The following is an 8,661-nucleotide window of genomic DNA, read 5'->3' as shown; positions in this document are numbered from 1 at the left end:
GCAGAGTGGGAGTTCAGGAGAGCCTCACATAGCACCTCCTAGCAAAGATAAGGCAGAAAGCCCTTGATAACAGAGGCTGATCTAACAAAGGACCCTGGAAACGGCCCAGATTGTCCCGGGTGTCACCTCCCGGTCTCTGAATCGATCCAGCACGTTCTTCCAAGGTCACCTGGCGGGTGTTACAGGGATCCCAGAGGTGCTGAGAGCACTGGCTAAAGGGAGGTAGAGTGCCAGCAAGCATCTTCTTGCCACCTCTGTCCTCCCCTCTGGACCCCACATTGGTCCAGTGCTGCCCTCTCACACCCCTCTGCTATGCTGAGTGTCCCGCCCAGCCACATCCCCTCGCTGGTGTTTCCCAGGCTGGCACTGTCCCCCACGCGGAGAGGCGACACAAGTAGGGGGGGCGGGTTCCTGAGTGCAAGATGAGATGGAGCCCCCCAAATGCCTAGCACCTGTGTGACCACAGCCGGATGCAGACGAAAGACTGGTGCATTCAACTTCTGGGCCAAGCTGCCTTTGCATGAGCTGGACCGAGGCGCCTTGCCCATTACCTGAAGAGCAGGATGTTGACTGATTGGGAAGCCCCTCCCCCCCCGCCTTAGCAGGCTGCATTCATGCTCCCCACCCCCCGAGAGGCCATTTGGGGCTGAATTTAAAGAGAGGAAAGAACTGCTGTATGGCAGCTCGGGGACAGTCCCCCGGCCTCCAGCAGGACTCAGGGACCTACATTCCCCAGGCCAATAGCCAGAAGAACTGGGGAAGAGTATCTGAGGGGTAGGTCTGCCTCCACATCCATCCCAGCAACTGCTCCCCTAGCCTGGGCTCAAGGCTCAGAGCCCTCGGGTGTTCTCATGGCACCCCGACAACTGGGGGATAGCAGCCCAGCTTCTTCTCACACCTCCTTCTGTTTGGGCCCCTGGTTAAAAATCTACTCCTGAGGGCATTCTGCACCAAAAAATTAAAAATTCGGTGCCAAAAAAATTTAAATCCTGCACACAATGTTTTAAAATTCTGCAAATTTTATTTTTCAAATAAATGTGGAGGCTCCAGTGTGGCACTGGGGAGCACAGGTCACTGGCTACACAGAGGTGGGAGATCACTGTGCAGCTCCCACCCCCTCCCTGGACACGGCCTCAGCAGTGAGGCTGCACCAAACCTGGACACAGTGCAAGGACAGGGCCTGCCCCAGAAACACCCGAGGGCCCTGCCCCTCCAAGCCATGTGCACCAGGTGTGGGCAGGCAGGCTCAGCAAGGCAGATCCAAGTGTGAAGGGGCTTAGTGTGTGTGGGGGAGCAGGTGTGGGTTGAGAGGGTTCTGTGCGGGGCAATCTGGGTGCAGGCAGCTCAGTAGGGGATCCGAATGCGAAGGAGATCTGGATGCACAGGGGCTTGTTGCGGGGGTCTGGGTGCAATGGAAATGGGACTCTGCAGGGGGGTCCAGGTGAAAGTGCTTGGGGCTCAGTGGGGGGAGGGGTCTGGGTGTGGGGGGCTCAGTGGGGTGGGGATCCAGGTTTAACTGGTTGGGACTCGGTGGGGTGGGGATCTGGGTGTGGGTGGCTTGTCGGGGTGGTCCAGGTGCAGGAGCAGTGGGGCTCATCGAGGGGGTTCTGAATGTCGGGGGGTGAGGCTCACCGGGAGGGTCTGGGTACAAGGGGGTCTGGATGCATGGGGGTTGGTGGATGGGGGAGCAGTTCCCTGTACAAGGATCCCTCCCCTTGCAGCTGAGGAGTGATGGGTGCAGGAAGCAGGGTGTGGGGAGGTTGCAGAGCTTCCTGCAGCAGGGGGAGAAATCTGGGGGTGGGTCTGACCCGGCCCTGGATGCCATGCCAGGGAAGAGGAAGTTCTGTCCTCCCCAGTCCAGCCTGGACTAGAAGCTGAGCCCAGCACAGGGTCTTCCCCAGTTCCACCTCCTGCTCCACAGTGATTTACCTCTCTACCGGTTGCCCTGTGCACCCGAAACATACTTCTGGGGAGGGTCGCATGACCACTCTTGTGGCTTCCCTTTGCTTCCCCATCAGAAAGTCATTTTTCTGTGGGGAAGCAAAGAAATTTGCGGGGGACATAAATTCTGTGAATGCGCAGTGGCGCAAAATTCCCCCAGGAGTAAAAATCTCCCGGGAGCAGAATGTAGCCGCACTGCTCTTGCTTTTGCTCTATCTCTCTGCTGTTTCCAAGTTTGATTTACCAGCCACAGCACCACCATCAGCGGTCGCTGCCTGTACAGCCACTGAGCTCCATTCAGGTGATGTCTAAAAATACACAGTCTTAGCAGGACGGGGTGGGGGGCTTGGGGTCCTTTTCTGCTATTGTTTTCCCAGCTGCAGGATCAGTCTGTCTCCTGAGCATGACCAGGGTTCAGCCTGTTCCTGGAAGCTGGGGGGGACGTCCCTGGGTTGGGATGATGTTACAGAGTGAGACGAGAACAGCTGGCCAGGTCATCAGAACTCCAAGAGACCAGGAACCACTTGGGGATATGATAAATAAAGAGCAGCTGGGACAAAGCATGCACTGGAGGCAGGGCAGGGTTTGCATCTCTTATATAAAGTACAGGGATAGTCCCAGAATGCTGGGCTCATCCTCTGGGGAGCTCTGCCAGGCTGCAGCTCCCCTTGCATATGTCTGGCATCTCTAGGGAGAGGGCATCCTCTCAGGGCTGGGTTAGGGGGCATCTGCCACACATCAGCCAATTAATCCTCACTGTGCCTGAGCGCGGCAGGCCAGCGTGTGTCATCATCCTCATTTCACAGAAGAGGAAACAGACAGCCAGGCAATGTGACTTGGCTGAGGCTACGCGGTAAATCAGTAGCAGAGTTCCTGGCTTCTGGCAAGAGTTAAGGATGCACATTTCTGGGGCCAATAACCAAAGGAACGGCTTTGGACCCATTAGAGATGATTTAGTGGCTGAGGGGCACCTAATCCGAATGTAGTCAGGTGCAGCTCCGTCGGGCACGAGTCAAGAGCCTGTATGCTGCAGGAGGTCGGACAAGGGGCTGGAGGAGCCCTCACTGGAAATGCCAAGGTCAGGCAGGCTGCAAAAGGGAGAGCAGGTACTCCCAAGGCTGATGGGTAATACTGAAGTTAAACTCCCTATGGATGTAGAAGCCCTCTACACCAACATTCCACACAAAGATGGACTACAAGCCGTCAAGAACACTATCCCCGATAATGTCACGGCTAACCTGGTGGCTGAACTTTGTGACTTTGTCCTTACCCATAACTATTTCACATTTGGGGACAATGTATACCTTCAGATCAGCGGCACTGCTATGGGTACCCGCATGGCCCCACAGTATGCCAACATTTTTATGGCTGATTTAGAACAACGCTTCCTCAGCTCTCGTCCCCTAAAGCCCCTACTCTACTTGCGCTATATTGATGACATCTTCATCATCTGGACCCATGGAAAAGAAGCCCTTGAGGAATTCCACCACGATTTCAACAATTTCCATCCCACCACCAACCTCAGCCTGGTCCAGTCCACACAAGAGATCCACTTCCTGGACACTACAGTGCTAATAAACAATGGCCACATAAACACCACCCTATACCGGAAACCTACTGACCGCTATTCCTACCTGCATGCCTCCAGCTTTCACCCTGACCACACCACACGATCCATCGTCTACAGCCAAGCTCTGCGATACAACCGCATTTGCTCCAACCCCTCAGACAGAGACAAACACCTACAAGATCTCTGTCAAGCTTTCTTACAACTACAATACCCACCTGCAGAAGTAAAGAAACAGATTGATAGAGCCAGAAGAGTTCCCAGAAGTTACCTACTACAGGACAGGCCTAACAAAGAAAATAACAGAACGCCACTAGCCGTCACCTTCAGCCCCCAACTAAAACCCCTCCAACGCATTATTAAGGATCTACAACCTATCCTAAAGGATGACCCAACACTCTCACAAGTCTTGGGAGACAGGCCAGTCCTTGCCTACAGACAGCCCCGCAATCTGAAGCAAATACTCACCAACAACCACATACCACACAACAGAACCACTAACCCAGGAACTTATCCTTGCAACAAAGCCCGTTGCCAATTGTGCCCACATATCTATTCAGGGGACACCATCACAGGGCCTAATAACATCAGCCACACTATCAGAGGCTCGTTCACCTGCACATCCACCAATGTGATATATGCCATCATGTGCCAGCAATGCCCCTCTGCCATGTACATCGGTCAAACTGGACAGTCTCTACGTAAAAGAATAAATGGACACAAATCAGATGTCAAGAATTATAACATTCATAAACCAGTCGGAGAACACTTCAATCTCTCTGGTCACGCAATCACAGACATGAAGGTCGCTATCTTAAAACAAAAAAACTTCAAATCCAGACTCCAGCGAGAAACTGCTGAATTGGAATTCATTTGCAAATTGGATACTATTAATTTAGGCTTAAATAGAGACTGGGAGTGGCTAAGTCATTATGCAAGGTAGCCTGTTTCTTCTTGTTTTTTCCTACCCCCCCCCAGATGTTCTGGTTTAACTTGGATTTAAACTTGGAGAGTGGTCAGTTTAGATGAGCTATTACCAGCAGGAGAGTGAGTTTGTGTGTGTATGGGGGTGGGGGGGATGTGAGAAAACCTTGATCTATGCAGGAAATAGCCCGACTTGATTATGCAAAGAGTTGTCACTTTGGATGGGCTAGCACCAGCAGGAGAGTGAATTTGTGTGGGGGGTGGAGGGTGAGAAAACCTGGATTTGTGCTGGAAATGGCCCACCTGTTGATCACTTTAGATAAGCTATTACCAGCAGGACAGTGGGGTGGGAGGAGGTATTGTTTCATATTCTCTGTGTGTATATAAAGTCTGCTGCAGTTTCCACGGTAAACATCTGATGAAGTGAGCTGTAGCTCACGAAAGCTCATGCTCAAATAAATTCGTTAGTCTCTAAGGTGCCACAAGTACTCCTTTTCTTTTTGCGAATACAGACTAACACGGCTGTTCCTCTGAAACCAGTCACAAACTGTGCTCCTGATCCCCCACACTGGTTATCAAGAAGCTAGAAAAGAAATCACACAGCCCCCTTATTGCATTCCAGTTCTCTGGCTCCCAGTCAGCGTAGGTGCAGTAAGGTGAGGAGTTATTTAAAAACTCTTCTCACTCTACAAAATGTTCTTCAGAACCCCAAAGGGCCAGTCACATTGCCAGGTGAATATTAGGTTGGATCTTACCCAAAATACCACACTGCCAGCTTATTATAAAGAAAAAAGACCAAGAAGAGAGCTGTGAAATGGTAAAGCAGTCACATACACACAGACCTCAGAGTCCATATGTCAAGTTCTTAGCAGTACTGGTGAGCTTGCTGGCTTGAAAGTCCCTCTGGAACACATCCACAGCTTGGATGGGTCATTTTCAATCCTTTGTTCAGAGCTCTGTTTGTAGAAAAGTTACTCCAGAGGTAAGAAGCAGGAATGAAGACAAAATGGAGATGATGCAGCTGCCCTTTATATTCCTTTTGCCATGTGTTTGTACTTCCTGAGTCCCAAACACAAGCTTCACAGCACATGGCATTGAAAGGCCTTTGCGTTCTGTCCACCAGCATGCCCCTACATGCCTTGCTGAGTCATAAGGTGTATCCCCTGGCTCCTTTCAGTGGGCTCATTGTACAGCTGATGTCCCTTGGTGGACCATCAAGCAGGCCTAGTGCAGATGCCAATCTGTCTGGGGCTGTCACCCAGAAACACAGCACAAGTATGGAAATACAGACATACCCTACATATCTATAACTCACAATACACAGGTGATACAAACATATAAACGAGCTACTCATACTTGGCAATTTATAACATTTTCACAGATACCTCACACGGCATATCGGGTCAGATTCCTTGCAATTTATAACATTGGTATCAACAATATCACAAAGTGTCCCACATATTCCATACAGTGTCACAATCAGAACTGCCCCTTCTGGCCTTATGTCCTGTGGATCTGATGGAGCAGGGCCCAGACACGCATGCAGGGCAGGAACTGAGGCTGCAGCCTACCCCAGAAGATTCCACAAGGATCATGCAATGCGGCTACAGGAAGGCTGGGCTCAGGAGTCTCACAGTTCGGGTCCAACACAAAGAAAGGCAGAAGCTGTAGCCCCGGGACTGGAACATGGCTCTTGGCTCTAGGGTTGAGTTCACATCCATCCCTACCCCAGCTCACCCCCCCCACACACCCCCCGTCCTTGGCCACAGTGCTGAGATGTCTGAGCCTTACGCCTGCTCCCCACTGGTCAACCACATGTCAGCGAATGACGTATTCTAGACACACCACGGTGGTGACACCATGCCCCGAAAAATACTCTGTTACCACGTGGCCTGTGCTGCACCCCGCTGCCCCGTACACACACACTCCCTTCCACTCAGTGACGGGATGCCCAGGCCCCACTCAGGAGACAATAACAACCCAGAGCTGGGAAGGACGATTTTGCAGAAATAAAAATAAAAATGCAGGAATGACGACCTCAGGGAGACCCTGGCAGGAGGGCTCCAGCTGCCCCATTGGCCCTGAATGGTGGCTCTGTGCCTGCGAGGAGCGCAGAGAGAAAAGCCACATACAGGCTCTCAACAGCTGCTAGGGCAAAGCCAGACAGAGAAGGGGGAGGGTGAGATAAAAGTGAGGGAGAAACAGAGAGACCCACACAGAGACCCTCACCCCATACCCTCCCTGCAGGCAAACTCTGGATGCTCCTGGGGCGCTCTGCCTGTCTCCAGCTGGATCTCATCTGATTTCTGCAGAGTATCCCTCCTTTCCACTCCATCACTGGAGGTCCAGGGGGGAGATGGCCCAAGCTGGTAGTGGCCTGTATGAAAGGGAACCATGCTTTGCTGTCACTCCCTCCTCCGTCTGCACACTTCTTACCTGCAGACTCACTGCCAGTCAGGCAATGCCAGTGGCCCATGCCAGGGGCTCACTCAGCCCGGAGCCTGGCTCTGGCACTGGAGTGGCTGGACAGGCTCTGGGAGCTACGGCGGACTCCTACCTGCTGCTCCTGGTTTCACCAGGGAGTTCTTTCATGCTGACCGCTTTGCCCCTCCTGCCCTGGGCTGCCTTGTCCCAACCTGCAAGGCTGTAACTACTCTCGATCCCCCCTTGAGGTTTTGCGCAGCCCCTTGGGGAGCTGCACCTGTGCTCCTCACACTGGACTCACCGTGCAGCGGGCGACCCCGGCTCTCCTGCGACATGCCGTTCTGCAGAGCCGATACCTCTGGGATCAACACCCAGCCATTGAGATCTGGGGTTTCTCCTCTCCCCAGTGAGCAGCGGTGGACACTGCATACGTCAGTCTGCCTGCATGTACGTCTCTAGGGCTCCGGGAGATAAGCTGAGCCGCTTTATGATTCTTTCCCAGTGAATTGTGGGAGAATGTGTCTGTCCTGGGCACCTGGGGGGAATTGTGGGATGGCAGCATCAGCACCCGAGAGCTTTCACCTGGGTCCTCACTGCAAACCAGCCTGTGTGAAAGCAAAGCCTGGGCTCGAACCCCAGCCCCAGCCAGGCTGAGAGCACCACAAAGCTCAGATGACAAGAGTTTGGGGTGTGGACGGGGGGTAGGGACAACACCAGGCTAACTCTGCAGGGAAGCCACCCTCATTTCCTCCCCTGACGAGACAAACTCCACACTGCAGCTCAGGGGAAGCTGCGGCTGACTTCACCCCGAGCAGGAGAGGATGAAAGGAGAGACAGAAACTAACCAGTTCAGGGAGGGAGCTGCCCTAGCCAGGGCCACAGGGCTCTGCTGCTCCTGGGCCAGGTGTTCTGAATACAGGGAGAGGCCCAGCTCTGCATCGCTGCGCATCACCCGTTGCCTTTAGCACCAGCCCCCAGCAGCCAGATGCAGCCCAATCCAGTGGGACCGATGGCTCATCCAGGCAGCTCTTGGAGAAAGGAGCTGGCAACCTCACGGCACCAGAGGCCCTGGGATCTCGGACACTGAATGATCATGCTGCAGCCGTGGAGAAGGTGCTCTAGCTGCTAACCAACTGGCAAGTGAATGGGGAACGCAGCAAGCCACGGATCCTGCAAAAGGCTTCCCTTGCCAGCAGAGCAGCCTTACCCCTCCCCCCACCCCTGTTTGTTTTTGTAGCGCTCTGTCCATCCCCTCCCTAATCCCTGGACAAAAGTTTGTTATTGCAACTGCCTCCCCCTCAGCCAGCTGTTCCAGGATCCCCGGAGCTCTGGTGCTAGAGCCCCTTTCCCAGAGCTGCCTGGACACTCGCTGTCAGCATCACGCTGTACTCTTGATCTCCAGCCCCACAGTCCCAGTGCTGCCAGCCCCACAGGTTCAAAAGGCATGAGGGAAATCATGAGAGTTTTTTTAAAAAATCATAAATGTGGGGTTCTTTCCATTTGCTTTAGGACACACAAGGGTAACGTTCTCCAGCTTTACTCTGCGACCATTTATCTAGTTCTTCAAAAAGGAACTAGGTAAGTTCCTAGAGGATAGGTCTATCAAAGGCTATTAGCCAGGATGGGCAGGGATAGTGTCCCGAGCCTCTGTTTGCCAGAATCTGGGAATGGGGGACAGGGGATGGATCACTTGGTGATTCCCTGTTCTGTTCATTCCCTCTGGGGCACCTGGCACTGGCCACTGTCGGCAGACAGGACACTGGGCTAGATGGACCTTTGCTCTGACCCAGTATGGCCGTTCTTAT

Source organism: Caretta caretta, chromosome 13, assembly GCF_965140235.1.
Source record: "Caretta caretta isolate rCarCar2 chromosome 13, rCarCar1.hap1, whole genome shotgun sequence".
In the NCBI taxonomy this organism is placed as follows: Eukaryota; Metazoa; Chordata; order Testudines; family Cheloniidae; genus Caretta; species Caretta caretta.
Note: the sequence above shows the minus strand (reverse complement) of the source record.